At 39.4% G+C, this 15,510-nt stretch overlaps 2 long non-coding RNA genes across 13 annotated transcripts in view; both read left to right on the top strand.

The window, feature by feature from the left end:
* LOC127924159 (uncharacterized) overlaps positions 1–467 on the top strand; it is a 1,032-nt gene extending 565 nt beyond the window's left edge. For both annotated transcript variants that reach the window (XR_008116975.1, XR_008116974.1), the window contains one exon: positions 176–467. This is a non-coding gene — a long non-coding RNA (uncharacterized LOC127924159). The remainder of the gene's footprint in view (positions 1–175) is intronic.
* A 1,503-nt stretch (positions 468–1,970) lies between these two features.
* On the top strand, positions 1,971–4,423 carry LOC127924160 (uncharacterized). Of its 11 annotated transcripts, none has more exons than XR_008116986.1 (6): positions 2,366–2,777; positions 2,977–3,042; positions 3,298–3,351; positions 3,569–3,634; positions 3,786–3,967; positions 4,061–4,423. It is a non-coding gene; the product is annotated as an uncharacterized LOC127924160 (long non-coding RNA). The 11 variants fall into 11 exon arrangements; XR_008116983.1 differs by having other exon boundaries at positions 2,946–3,011; XR_008116979.1 differs by lacking the exons at positions 2,366–2,777; positions 2,977–3,042; positions 3,786–3,967 and adding exons at positions 1,971–2,075; positions 2,138–2,195 and having other exon boundaries at positions 3,290–3,696; positions 4,096–4,423.
* Positions 4,424–15,510: the final 11,087 nt, after the last annotated feature.

The raw sequence follows: 15,510 nt of genomic DNA, 5'->3' as shown, positions 1-15,510 counted from the left end.
TCTGTTTGTTTTGTCATTATTTAGTATGGTCAGGGCGTGAGTTGGGGTGGGCAGTCTGTTTGTTTTGTCAATTTAGTATGGCAGGTGAGTTGGGGTGGGCAGTTGTTTTTTGTCTTTATTTAGTCTTGTCTTTATTGAGGAAGTTATTTGTTTTGTCATTATTTAGTATGGTCAGGGCGTGAGTTGGGGTGGGCAGTCTGTTTGTTTTGTCTTTATTTAGTATGGTCAGGGCGTGAGTTGGGGTGGGCAGTCTGTTTGTTTTTCTATGTTGCCTAGTATGGTTCTCAATCAGAGGCAGGTGTCGTTAGCTGTAGCCTGGGTTTCACTTTTGAGTGGTGGGTGTTTGTTTTCCGTGTCAGTGTTTGTCGCCACACGGTACTGTTTCGGTTTCGGTTCATGTTCACGTTTATTGTTTTGTATTTTCATAGTGTTCAGTTTATATCTTATAATAAACGTTATGGACACCTGCCACGCTGCGCATTGGTCCTCCGATCCTTCTTCTCGCTTCTCCTCCTCAGACGAGGAATGTGGTTACAGGTGAAGTGAAATTAAAAACTTTTTTTTTTTTAAAACATTCTAAAAAATAAGAAACTGAAAAGTGGTGCGTGTATATGTGTTCACATGAAGCCCCTAAATAAGATCTGGTGCAACCAATTACCTTCAGAAGTCACATCATTAAATTAAATAAAGTCCACCTGTGTGCAATCTCAGTCACATGATCTCAGTGTATATATACACCTGTTCTGAAAGGCCCCAGAGTCTGCAACACCAGTAAGCAAAGGGGCACCACCAAGCAAGCAGCACCATGAAGACCAAGGAGCTCTCCAAACAGGTCAGAGACAAAGTTTTGGAGAAGTACAGATCAGAGTTGGGTTATAAAAAAACATCTGATACTTTGATCATCCCACAGAGCACCATTAAATCCATTATTAACAAATGGAAAGAATATGGCACCACAACAAACCTGCTAAGAGAGGGCTGCCCACCAAAACTCACGGACCAGGCAAGGAGGTCATTAATCAGAGAGGCAACAAAGAGACCAAAGATAACCCTGAAGGAGCTGCAAAGCTCCACAGCGGAGATTGGAACATCTGTCCATAGGACCACTTTAAGCAGTACACTCCACAAAGCTGGGCTTTATGGAAGAGTGGTCAGAAAAAAGCCATTGCTTAAATAAAAAAATACGCAAACACGTTTGGTGTTCGCCAAAAGGCATGTGGGAGACTCCCCAAACATATGGAAGAATGTACTCTGGTCAGATGAGACTAAAATTGAGCATTTTGGCCATAAAGGAAAACACTATGTCTGGCGCAAACACAACACCTCTCATCACCCGAGAAGACCATCCCCACAGTGAAGCATGGTGGTGGCAGCATCATGCTGTGGGGATGTTTTTCATCTGCAGGGAAACTGGTCAAAATTTAAGAAATGATGGATGGTGCTAAATACAGGGACATTCTTGAGGGAAACCTGTTTCAGTGTTCCAGAGATTGGAGACCGGGACGGAGGTTCACCTTCCAGCAGGACAATGACCCTAATCATACTGCTAAAGCAACACTCGAGTGGTTTATGGGGAAACATGTAAATGTCTTGGAATGGCCTAGTCAAAGCCCAGACCTCAATCCAATTGAGAATCTGTGGAATGACTTAAAGATTGCTGTACACCAGCGTAACCCATCCAACTTGAAGGAGCTGGAGCAGTTTTGCCTTGAATAATGGGCAAAAATCCCAGCGGCCAGATGTGCCAAGCTTATAGAGACATACCCCAAGAGACTTGCAGCTATAATTGCTGAGAAAGGTGGCTCTACAAAGTATTGATTTTTTTTTGGGGGTGAATATGTATGCAAGCTGAGGTTTTCTGTTTTTTTGTCTTATTTCTTGTTTGTTTCACAACAAAAAATTATTTGCATCTTTAAAGTGGTGTGTAAATCAAATGATACAACCCCCCAAAAATCCATTTTATTTCCAGGTTGTAAGGCAACACAATAGGAAAAATGCCAAGGGGGGTGAATACTTTCACAAGCCACTGTATATGTGGAATAGGGTGTCATGTGACACAGACATTGATGAGGTAGGTAGAGTTATGTAGAGAGGGTGATGAGGTAGGTAGAGTTATGTAGACAGGGTGATGAGGTAGGTAGAGTTATGTAGACAGGGTGATGAGGTAGATCGATTTATGTAGACAGGGTGATGAGGTAGATAGATTTATGTAGAGAGGGTGATGAGGTAGATAGTAGATTTATGTAGAGAGGGTGATGAGGTAGGTAGAGTTATGTAGACAGGGTGATGAGGTAGGTAGAGTTATGTAGACAGGGTGATGAGGTAGATAGAGTTATGTAGACAGGGTGATGAGGTAGATAGTAGATTTATGTAGACAGGGTGATGAGGTAGATCGATTTATGTAGACAGTGTGATGAGGTAGATAGTAGATTTATGTAGACAGGGTGATGAGGTAGATAGTAGATTTATGTAGACAGGGTGATGAGGTAGATAGATTTATGTAGATAGGGTGATGAGGTAGATAGTAGATTTATGTAGAGAGGGTGATGAGGTAGATAGTAGATTTATGTAGAGAGGGTGATGAGGTAGATAGTAGATTTATGTAGAGAGGGTGATGAGGTAGGTAGAGTTATGTAGAGAGGGTGATGAGGTAGGTAGAGTTATGTAGACAGGGTGATGAGGTAGATAGTAGATTTATGTAGACAGGGTGATGAGGTAGATCGATTTATGTAGACAGGGTGATGAGGTAGATCGATTTATGTAGACAGGGTGATGAGGTAGATAGTAGATTTATGTAGACAGGGTGATGAGGTAGATAGTAGATTTTATGTAGACAGGGTGATGAGGTAGATAGATTTATGTAGACAGGGTGATGAGGTAGATAGTAGATTTATGTAGAGAGGGTGATGAGGTAGATAGTAGATTTATGTAGAGAGGGTGATGAGGTAGGTAGAGTTATGTAGAGAGGGTGATGAGGTAGGTAGAGTTATGTAGAGAGGGTGATGAGGTAGGTAGAGTTATGTAGAGAGGGTGATGAGGTAGGTAGATTTATGTAGAGAGGGTGATGAGGTAGGTAGAGTTATATAGAGAGGGTGATGAGGTAGGTAGAGTTATGTAGAGAGGGTGATGAGGTAGGTAGATTTATGTAGACAGGGTGATGAGGTAGATAGATTTATGTAGACAGGGTGATGAGGTAGATAGTAGATTTATGTAGACAGGGTGATGAGGTAGGTAGATTTATGTAGAGAGGGTGATGAGGTAGGTAGATTTATGTAGAGAGGGTGATGAGGTAGGTAGAGTTATGTAGAGAGGGTGATGAGGTAGATAGAGTTATGTAGACAGGGTGATGAGGTAGATAGAGTTATGTAGAGAGGGTGATGAGGTAGATAGAGTTATGTAGAGAGGGTGATGAGGTAGGTAGAGTTATGTAGAGAGGGTGATGAGGTAGGTAGAGTTATGTAGACAGGGTGATGAGGTAGATAGAGTTATGTAGAGAGGGTGATGAGGTAGGTAGAGTTATGTAGAGAGGGTGATGAGGTAGATAGAGTTATGTAGAGAGGGTGATGAGGTAGATAGAGTTATGTAGACAGGGTGATGAGGTAGGTAGAGTTATGTAGACAGGGTGATGAGGTAGGTAGAGTTATGTAGACAGGGTGATGAGGTAGATAGAGTTATGTAGACAGGGTGATGAGGTAGGTAGAGTTATGTAGAGAGGGTGATGAGGTAGGTAGAGTTATGTAGAGAGGGTGATGAGGTAGGTAGAGTTATGTAGAGAGGGTGATGAGGTAGAGTTATGTAGAGAGGGTGATGAGGTAGATAGAGTTATGTAGACAGGGTGATGAGGTAGATAGAGTTATGTAGACAGGGTGATGAGGTAGATAGAGTTATGTAGAGAGGGTGATGAGGTAGGTAGAGTTATGTAGACAGGGTGATGAGGTAGGTAGAGTTATGTAGACAGGGTGATGAGGTAGATAGAGTTATGTAGAGAGGGTGATGAGGTAGATAGAGTTATGTAGAGAGGGTGATGAGGTAGATAGAGTTATGTAGAGAGGGTGATGAGGTAGATAGAGTTATGTAGACAGGGTGATGAGGTAGGTAGAGTTATGTAGACAGGGTGATGAGGTAGGTAGAGTTATGTAGACAGGGTGATGAGGTAGATAGAGTTATGTAGACAGGGTGATGAGGTAGGTAGAGTTATGTAGAGAGGGTGGCAGGGGAACAGTGGTTTAAGTCTCAAATGACAGCCTATTCCTAATGTAGTTCAGGCTCTGGTCAAAAGTAGTGCCCTACATTAGAGATTCAATCCAATGTTGATGTGGAAGGAAGGAGCAATGTGGCGATGGAGAGGGTGCTAAAAGAGGAAACCAGACAGCTCCTCCTCTTCCTGTTCATCACAGAGGATGCGTTCCACATGGCAATACATCCCCTACATCCCCCCCCTATGTAAGTCCAACAATCCCACTATGTAATGTACTCATTTCAAAAAAGGCCTCATTGCGTTTTAGGACCCTTGAAGAAGTATATGGAAGGACTGAGGTAAAAAATAATTAATGAAGAGTCCTAAGAAACCTGATCAGATCATCAGAACAGTATTGACATTCCAGCCACACAACAAAATATATATTCAGTACATTTAGTATAAAAACAATATATACACAAATATTATATTTGACCTTGTGAACTGTGATAGAAAGGAGTTGTTTTTTGCGGGAGGGAAGGTATTTTTTTATTTAACCTTTTATTTAACTAGGCAAGTCAGTTAAGAACAAATTCTTATTTTCAATGACGGCCTAGGAACTAGGAACAGTGGGTTAACTGGTCTAGGAACAGTGGGTTAACTGGTCTAGGAACAGTGGGTTAACTGGTCTAGGAACAGTGGGTTAACTGGTCTAGGAACAGGGGTTAACTGGTCTAGGAACAGAGGGTTAACTGGTCTAGGAACAGTGGGTTAACTGGTCTAGGAACAGGGGGTTAACTGGTCTAGGAACAGGGGGTTAACTGGTCTAGGAACAGGGGTTAACTGGTCTAGGAACAGGGGGTTAACTGGTCTAGGAACAGGGGGTTAACTGGTCTAGGAACAGGGGGTTAACTGGTCTAGGAACAGTGGGTTAACTGGTCTAGGAACAGGGGGTTAACTGGTCTAGGAACAGGGGGTTAACTGGTCTAGGAACAGGGGGTTAACTGGTCTAGGAACAGGGGGTTAACTGGTCTAGGAACAGGGGGTTAACTGGTCTAGGAACAGGGGTTAACTGGTCTAGGAACAGGGGTTAACTGGTCTAGGAACAGTGGGTTAACTGGTCTAGGAACAGTGGGTTAACTGGTCTAGGAACAGTGGGTTAACTGGTCTAGGAACAGGGGGTTAACTGGTCTAGGAACAGGGGGTTAACTGGTCTAGGAACAGTGGGTTAACTGGTCTAGGAACAGGGGGTTAACTGGTCTAGGAACAGTGGGTTAACTGCCTTGTTCAGGGGCAGAACGACAGATTTGTACCTTGTCAGCTCGAGGATTCAATCTTGCAACTTTTCCGGTTACTAGTCCAACGCTTTAACCACTAGGCTACGCTGCCTAGCCTATAGGTATAGGAGATGAAACTATATATTGATGAAAGTATATATTAAATACTATTACTAAATATATGAAATATATATTTCCGTATAAGAGTTGTGATATTTCCAGTCTGTTTGGTGCAGGGATGTTATAGCTCTGTATTCATGAAGTTATTATGGATATTATTGAAGCATACCCTTACGTTGTGATGTACAGCAAAAAAATGAAAATGATATTTAATCATGAAAAGGCAACCCTTACATTGTGATGTACAGCAAAAAGAAAAATCATGACGAGGAGGTGTGGTATATGGCCAATATACCACGGCTACGGGCTGTTCATACAGCCCAGGATACAACCCTTACATTGTGATGTACAGCAAAAAGAAAATGATATTTAATCATTAAAAGGCTCGAGGAGGTGTGGTATATGGCCAATATACCACGGCTACGGGCTGTTCATACAGCCCAGGATACAACCCTTACATTGTGATGTACAGCAAAAAGAAAATGATATTTAATCATTAAAAGGCACGAGGAGGTGTGGTATATGGCCAATATACCACGGCTACGGGCTGTTCATACAGCCCAGGATACAACCCTTGGGCACATACCACAAACCCCCGAGGTGCCTTATTGTTATCATTAAACTGGTTACCAACGTAATTAGAGCAGTGAAAATACATGTTTTGTCATACCCGTGGTATACCACGGCTGTCAGCCAATCAGCATTCAGTGCTCAAACCACCCAGTTTATCATTGGAGATATAAGATGTAATATATTTATAATACATAGTACAGGTTCATTGTTTTGATAAGAACACTGCCTCATCACCATAATATATGTGTACCGTTACAATACAATACTACATATTATAATACAATACAATACTACATATTATAGTACAATACAATACTACATATTATAGTACAATACAATACTACACATTATAGTACAATACAATACTACACATTATAGTACAAATACAATTATAGTACTACATATACATATATAGTACAATACAATACTACACATTATAGTACAATACAATACTACACATTATAGTACAATACAATACTACACATTATAGTACAATACAATACTACACATTATAGTACAATACAATACTACACATTATAGTACAATACAATACTACACATTATAGTACAATACAATACTACACATTATAGTACAATACAATACTACATATTATAGTACAATACAATACTACACATTATAGTACAATACAATACAATACTACACATTATAGTACAATACAGTATAATACAGTATAATACAGTAAGGTTCATAGTTTTGATCAGATGTTTGATTGTCTGAACACTTTAACACTGTCTCATGACCATGATATATGTGTTACAATACTACACATTACAGTACAATTCAATACAGTACAATACAATACAGTTATATGCAATACAGTACAATACAATAAACTACAATACAGTACTATATAATATTATACAGTACAATACAGAACTATACAATATTATACAGTACAATACACTACAATACAGTACTATAAAATATTATACAGTACAATACAGTACTATTCACTATTATACAGTACAATACAGTACACTACAATACAGTACAATACAATGCAGTACTATACAATACAGTATAATACAATAGATTACTTTACTATACAGTACAATACAGTACAATACAGTACAATACAAAACAGAATGATACAATACAGTACTTAACCATACAGTACTATACAATACAGTACAATACTGTATAACACAATACAGTATAATACAGTACAATACAGTACATTGAATACAATACTTGACAATACAGTACAATACAAAACAGAATGATACAATACAGTACTTAAACATACAGTACTATACAATACAGTACAATACAGAAAACACAATACAGTATAATACAGTACAATACAGTACATTGAATACAATACTTGACAATACAGTACAATACAATACACGGTACAATATTAGACAATATAATGTATGTACAATCCAACTGAACTGCTCTAGCACAGTACCAATGTGTATGCTTATTAAATACTAATGTTTTGGTGTTGAGGACTTAAAGAGTATGTGTTTAATATGTTCTGTGTCCCACTTGAATATGTCTTCATATGCTGCTTGTTGAATTTCCATGTTCGTACCTTCGTTTATTATATTGATATATATTCGTAAAGAAATATCCTGGTGGAAACAGTAATAAAGCTCTCCTTTACTTTCCTTTCAACGAATCATCAACTAATCATCAACGAATCATCAACTAATCATCAACTAATCATAAACTAATCATCAACTAATCATCAACTAATCATCAACTAATCATCAACTAATCATCAACTAATCATCAACTAATCATCAACTAATCATCAACTAATCATCAACGAATCATCAACTAACCATCAACTAATCATCAACTAATCATCAACTAATCATCAACTAATCATCAACTAATCATCAACTAATCATCAACTAATCATCAACTAACCATCAACTAATCATCAACTAATCATCAACTAATCATCAACTAATCATCAACTAATCATCAACTAATCATCAACTAATCATCAACTAATCATCAACTAATCATCAACTAACCATCAACTAATCATCAACTAATCATCAACTAATCATCAACTAATCATCAACTAATCATTAACTAATCATCTACTAATCATCAACTAATCATCAACTAATCATCAACTAATCATCAACTAATCATCTACTAATCATCAACTAATCATCAACTAATCATCAACTAATCATCAACTAATCATCAACTAATCATCAACGAATCATCAACTAATCATCAACTAACCATCAACTAACCATCAACTAATCATCAACTAATCATCAACTAACCATCAACTAACCATCAACTAATCATCAACTAATCATCAACTAATCATCAACTAATCATCAACTAACCATCAACTAACCATCAACTAATCATCAACTAATCATAAACAAATCATAAACTAATCATAAACAAATCATAAGCTAATCATAAACTAATCATAAACAAATCATCAACTAATCATAAATTAATCATCAACGAATCATCAAGCCCTTAACTAGGTGAACCAGGTGAGCTAGTTCAGAGCTACTTACGACATGCTGTAAGGTCTGGGGGGTCTCCGAGGAGAGGTTTGAGAACCACTACAGTACAGCACAGTCTTCTCTGCCTATAAATGTAACGGTTCCGTAACGACAGTCGCTAGGAGACGGGAAGCAAGTAAACAGGGTGAGGATTTAATAATAAATAGACATGAAACTCAACAAGAACAGTGTCTGGACAAGAGAAACAAAACAACATCATTGCAGACACGGGAATGAAAGTGAGGAAGTGACAGATATAGAGGAGGCAATCAATGACGTGATGGAGTCCAGGTGAGTCCGATGGAGCGCTGCTGGGCTGCCTAACAATGGTGACAGGTGTGAGTAATGATGAGCAGTCTGGCGACCTCGAGCGCCAGAGAATGGGAGTGGGAGCAGACGTGACTATAAAAAGGGTAGACTTGGCGGTCAAATGACGTTGCATAAAACAAAGTAAACAAAATACCGGGGTGGTTTCCACAACAACAAAGAGCCTAGCCTGTTGTAGCTAGCATGTTGTAGCTAGCCTGTTGTAGCTAGCATGTTGTTGTAGCTAGCATGTTGTAGCTAGCATGTTGTGGCTAGCCTGTTGTAGCTAGCATGTTGGCTAGCCTGTTGTAGCTAGCATGTTGTGGCTAGCCTGTTGTAGCTAGCATGTTGTAGATAGACTGTTGTAGCTAGCCTGTTGTAGCTAGCATGTTGTAGCTAGCCTGTTGTAGCTAGCCTGTTGTAGCAGCCTGAAGTGTAACTTCAATCCAGCTGTCTGTACCGTTGTAAGTCCCATTTGGGCCTTGTGTGTACAACAATCATGTCACATGACCTGGATCTTAACATTTAAATAAAGCTTTTTCGTCAAACTGTCTGGTCTGGTCTGTAAACTAATGGGTGGAATTGGCTGGTCTGGTCTGTAAACTAGGGGGTGGAATTGGATGGTCTGTAAACTAAGGGGTGGAATTGGCTGGTCTGGTCTGTAAACTAGGGGGTGGAATTGGCTTGTCTGGTCTGTAAACTAGGGGGTGGAATTGGATGGTCTGTAAAATAAGGGGTGGAATTGGCTGGTCTGTAAACTAAGGGGTGGAATTGGCTGGTCTGGTCTGTAAACTAGGGGGTGGAATTGGCAGGTCTGTAAACTAGGGGTGGAATTGGCTGGTCTGGTCTGTAAACTAAGGGGTGGAATTGGCTGGTCTGGTCTGTAAACTAGGGGTGGAATTGGCTGGTCTGGTCTGTAAACTAGGGGTGGAATTGGCTGGTCTGGTCTGTAAACTAGGGGGTGGAATTGGCTGGTCTGGTCTGTAAACTAGGGGTGGAATTGGCTGGTCTGGTCTGTAAACTAGGGGTGGAATTGGCTGGTCTGGTCTGTAAACTAGGGGTGGAATTGGCTGGTCTGGTCTGTAAACCAGGGGGTGGAATTGGCTGGTCTGGTCTGTAAACTAGGGGGTGGAATTGGCTGGTCTGGTCTGTAAACTAGGGGTGGAATTGGCTGGTCTGGTCTGTAAACTAGGGGGTGGAATTGGCTGGTCTGGTCTGTAAACTAGGGGGTGGAATTGGCTGGTCTGGTCTGTAAACTAGGGGTGGAATTGGCTGGTCTGGTCTGTAAACTAGGGGTGGAATTGGCTGGTCTGGTCTGTAAACTAGGGGGTGGAATTGGCTGGTCTGGTCTGTAAACTAAGGGGTGGAATTGGCTGGTCTGGTCTGTAAACTAGGGGTGGAATTGGCTGGTCTGGTCTGTAAACTAGGGGTGGAATTGGCTGGTCTGGTCTGTAAACTAGGGGTGGAATTGGCTGGTCTGGTCTGTAAACTAGGGGTGGAATTGGCTGGTCTGGTCTGTAAACTAGGGGTGGAATTGGCTGGTCTGGTCTGTAAACTAAGGGGTGGAATTGGCTGGTCTGGTCTGTAAACTAGGGGTGGAATTGGCTGGTCTGGTCTGTAAACTATGGGGTGGAATTGGATGCTCTGTAAACTAGGGGTGGAATTGGCTGGTCTGTAAACTAAGGGGTGGAATTGGCTGGTCTGGTCTGTAAACTAGGGGTGGAATTGGCTGGTCTGGTCTGTAAACTAGGGGTGGAATTGGCTGTTCTGTAAACTAAGGGGTGGAATTGGCTGGTCTGGTCTGTAAACTAAGTGGTGGAATTGGCTGGTCTGGTCTGTAAACTAGGGGTGGAATTGGCTGGTCTGGTCTGTAAACTAGGGGGTGGAATTGGCTGGTCTGGTCTGTAAACTAGGGGTGGAATTGGCTGGTCTGGTCTGTAAACTAGGGGGTGGAATTGGATGGTCTGTAAACTAAGGGGTGGAATTGGCTGGTCTGTAAACTAGGGGGTGGAATTGGCTGGTCTGGTCTGTAAACTAGGGGGTGGAATTGGCTGGTCTGGTCTGTAAACTAGGGGTGGAATTGGCTGGTCTGGTCTGTAAACTAGGGGTGGAAAACTAGGGGGTGGCTGGTCTGGTCTGTAAACTAGGGGGTGGAATTGGCTGGTCTGGTCTGTAAACTAGGGGTGGAATTGGCTGGTCTGGTCTGTAAACTAGGGGGGTGGAATTGGCTGGTCTGGTCTGTAAACTAGGGGTGGATTTGGCTGGGAGATATATGGTAATTGGCTGGGAGATATGGTAATTGGCTGGGAGATATATGGTAATTGGTTGGGAGATATATGGTAATTGGTTGGGAGATATATGATAATTGGTTGGGAGATATATGGTAATTGACTGGGAGATATATGGTAATTGACTGGGAGATATATGGTAATTGACTGGGAGATATATGGTAATTGACTGGGAGATATATGGTAATTTGCTGGGAGATATATGGTAATTGGCTGGGAGATATATGGTAATTGGCTGGGAGAGATATGGTAATTGGCTGGGAGATATATGGTAATTGGCTGGGAGATATGTGGTAATTGGTTGGGAGATATATGGTAATTGGCTGGGAGATATGGTAATTGGCTGTGAGATATATGGTAATTGGTTGGGAGATATATGGTAATTGGTTGGGAGATATATGGTAATTGACTGGGAGATATATGGTAATTGACTGGGAGATATATGGTAATTGACTGGGAGATATATGGTAATTTGCTGGGAGATATATGGTAATTGGCTGGGAGATATATGGTAATTGGCTGGGAGAGATATGGTAATTGGCTGGGAGATATATGGTAATTGGCTGGGAGATATGTGGTAATTGGTTGGGAGATATATGGTAATTGACTGGGAGATATGGTTATTGGTTGGGAGATATATGGTAATTGGCTGGGAGATATATGGTAATTGACTGGGAGATATGGTAATTGGTTGGGAGTTAAATGGTTGGGAGATACTGGTTGGGAGATACTGTGGGTGCATCCCAAATGGCACCCTATTCCCTATATAGTGCACTACTTTAGACCAGAGCCAATAGGGAATATGGTCTCTCATTAGATAGGGAATAGTGTGTAATTTGGGACCCACACGGTGGGAGCCCTGCTACATTCTCAAAGCAGTTCTCTCCCTTTCCAGTCTCCTTGTGAACCAAAGGTCATGAAGTTATATAGAGAGGTCATGAAGTTATATAGATAGCTATATGGAGAGGTCATGAAGTTATATAGAGAGCTATATGGAGAGGTCATGAAGTTATATAGAGAGCTATATGGAGAGGTCATGAAGTTATATAGAGAGCTATATGGAGAGGTCATGAAGTTATATAGAGAGCTATATGGAGAGGTCATGAAGTTATATAGAGAGCTATAAGGAGAGGTCATGAAGTTATATAGAGAGCTATATGGAGAGGTCATGAAGTTATATAGAGAGCTATATGGAGAGGTCATGAAGTTATATAGAGAGCTATATGGAGAGGTCATGAAGTTATATAGAGAGCTATATGGAGAGGTCATGAAGTTATATAGAGAGCTATAAGGAGAGGTCATGAAGTTATATATGGAGAGCGGGACGGCATCGTAGCCTAGTGGTTAGAGCGTTGGACTAGTAACCGGAAGGTTGCGAGTTCAAACCCCCGAGCTGACATGGTACAAATCTTTCGTTCTGCCCCTGAACAGGCTGTTCCCAGGCCGTCATTGAAAATAAGAATATGTTCTTAACTGACTTGCCTGGTTAAATAAAGGTCAAATTAAAATTAAATATAGATAGTTATATAGAGAGAGGTCATGAAGTTATATAGAGAGCTATAGAGAGAGGTCATGCAGTTATAGAGAGCTATAGAGAGAGGTCATGAAGTTATATAGAGAGCTATAGAGAGAGGTCATGAAGTTATATAGATAGCTATATGGAGAGCTATAGAGAGAGGTCATGAAGTTATATAGATAGCTATAGAGAGAGGTCATGAAGTTATATAGAGAGCTATATGGAGAGGTTATGCAGTTATATAGAGAGAGGTCATGAAGTTATATAGAGAGCTATAGAGAGAGGTCATGAAGTTATATAGAGAGAGGTCATGGAGTTATATAGAGAGCTATAGAGAGGTCATCAAGTTATATAGAGAGCTATACTGATAGATCATCAAGTTATATAGATAGCTATAGAGAGGTTATCAAGTTATATAGAGAGCTATAGAGAGGTCATCAAGTTATATAGAGAGCTATAGAGAGGTCATCAAGTTATATAGAGAGAGGTCATGAAGTTATATAGAGAGCTATAGAGAGAGGTCATCAAGTTATATAGAGAGCTATAGAGAGGTTATCAAGTTATATAGAGCTATAGAGAGGTCATCAAGTTATATAGAGAGCTATAGAGAGGTTATCAAGTTATATAGAGAGCTATACTGATAGATCATCAAGTTATATAGAGAGCTATAGAGAGGTCATCAAGTTATATAGAGAGCTATAGAGAGGTCATCAAGTTATATAGAGAGCTATACTGATAGATCATCAAGTTATATAGAGAGCTATAGAGAGGTTATCAAGTTATATAGAGAGCTATAGAGAGGTCATCAAGTTATATAGAGAGCTATAGAGAGGTCATCAACTTATATAGAGAGAGGTCATGAAGTTATATAGAGAGCTATAGAGAGAGGTCATCAAGTTATATAGAGAGAGGTCATGAAGTTATATAGAGAGCTATCGAGAGAGGTCATCAAGTTATATAGAGAGAGGTCATCAAGTTATATAGAGAGCTATAGAGAGAGGTCATCAAGTTATATAGAGAGTTATACTGAAAGGTCATCAAGTTATATAGAGAGCTATACTGATAGATCATCAAGTTATATAGAGAGCTATAGAGAGGTTATCAAGTTATATAGAGAGTTATAGAGAGGTTATCAAGTTATATAGAGAGTTATAGAGAGGTTATCAAGTTATATAGAGAGCTATAGAGAGGTCATCAAGTTATATAGAGAGCTATAGAGAGGTTATCAAGTTATATAGAGAGTTATAGAGAGGTTATCAAGTTATATAGAGAGCTATAGAGAGGTTATCAAGTTATATAGAGAGTTATAGAGAGGTTATCAAGTTATATAGAGAGCTATAGAGAGGTCATCAAGTTATATAGAGAGCTATAGAGAGGTTATCAAGTTATATAGAGCTATAGAGAGGTCATCAAGTTATATAGAGAGCTATAGAGAGGTTATCAAGTTATATAGAGAGCTATAGAGAGGTTATCAAGTTATATAGAGAGTTATAGAGAGGTTATCAAGTTATATAGAGAGCTATAGAGAGGTCATCAAGTTATATAGAGAGCTATAGAGAGGTTATCAAGTTATATAGAGCTATAGAGAGGTCATCAAGTTATATAGAGAGCTATAGAGAGGTTATCAAGTTATATAGAGAGCTATACTGATAGATCATCAAGTTATATAGAGAGCTATAGAGAGGTCATCAAGTTATATAGAGAGATATAGAGAGGTCATCAAGTTATATAGAGAGCTATACTGATAGATCATCAAGTTATATAGAGAGCTATAGAGAGGTTATCAAGTTATATAGAGAGCTATAGAGAGGTCATCAAGTTATATAGAGAGCTATACTGATAGATCATCAAGTTATATAGAGAGCTATAGAGAGGTTATCAAGTTATATAGAGAGCTATACTGATAGATCATCAAGTTATATAGAGAGCTATAGAGAGGTTATCAAGTTATATAGAGAGCTATAGAGAGGTTATCAAGTTATATAGAGAGCTATACTGATAGGTCATCAAGTTATATAGAGAGCTATACTGATAGGTTATCAAGTTATATAGAGAGCTATAGAGAGGTTATCAAGTTATATAGAGAGCTATAGAGAGGTCATCAAGTTATATAGAGAGCTATACTGATAGGTCATCAAGTTATATAGAGAGTTATAGAGAGGTTATCAAGTTATATAGAGAGCTATACTGATAGATCATCAAGTTATATAGAGAGCTATAGAGAGGTTATCAAGTTATATAGAGAGCTATAGAGAGGTCATCAAGTTATATAGAGAGCTATACTGATAGATCATCAAGTTATATAGAGAGATATAGAGAGGTTATCAAGTTATATAGAGAGCTATAGAGAGGTTATCAAGTTATATAGAGAGCTATACTGATAGATCATCAAGTTATATAGAGAGCTATAGAGAGGTCATCAAGTTATATAGAGAGCTATAGAGAGGTCATCAAGTTATATAGAGAGCTATAGAGAGGTTATCAAGTTATATAGAGAGCTATAGAGAGGTCATCAATTTATATAGAGAGCTATACTGATAGATCATCAAGTTATATAGAGAGCTATAGAGAGGTCATCAAGTTATATAGAGAGCTATACTGATAGATCATCAAGTTATATAGAGAGCTATAGAGAGGTTATCAAGTTATATAGAGAGCTATACTGATAGGTTATCAAGTTATATAGAGAGCTATACTGATAGGTTATCAAGTTATATAGAGAGCTATAGAGAGGTCATCAAGT

The sequence above is a fragment of the Oncorhynchus keta genome, unplaced genomic scaffold (assembly GCF_023373465.1).
Source record: "Oncorhynchus keta strain PuntledgeMale-10-30-2019 unplaced genomic scaffold, Oket_V2 Un_contig_3750_pilon_pilon, whole genome shotgun sequence".
NCBI classification, from domain to species: Eukaryota; Metazoa; Chordata; class Actinopteri; order Salmoniformes; family Salmonidae; genus Oncorhynchus; species Oncorhynchus keta.
Note: the sequence above shows the minus strand (reverse complement) of the source record. Positions and strands in the feature narration are given on the sequence as shown.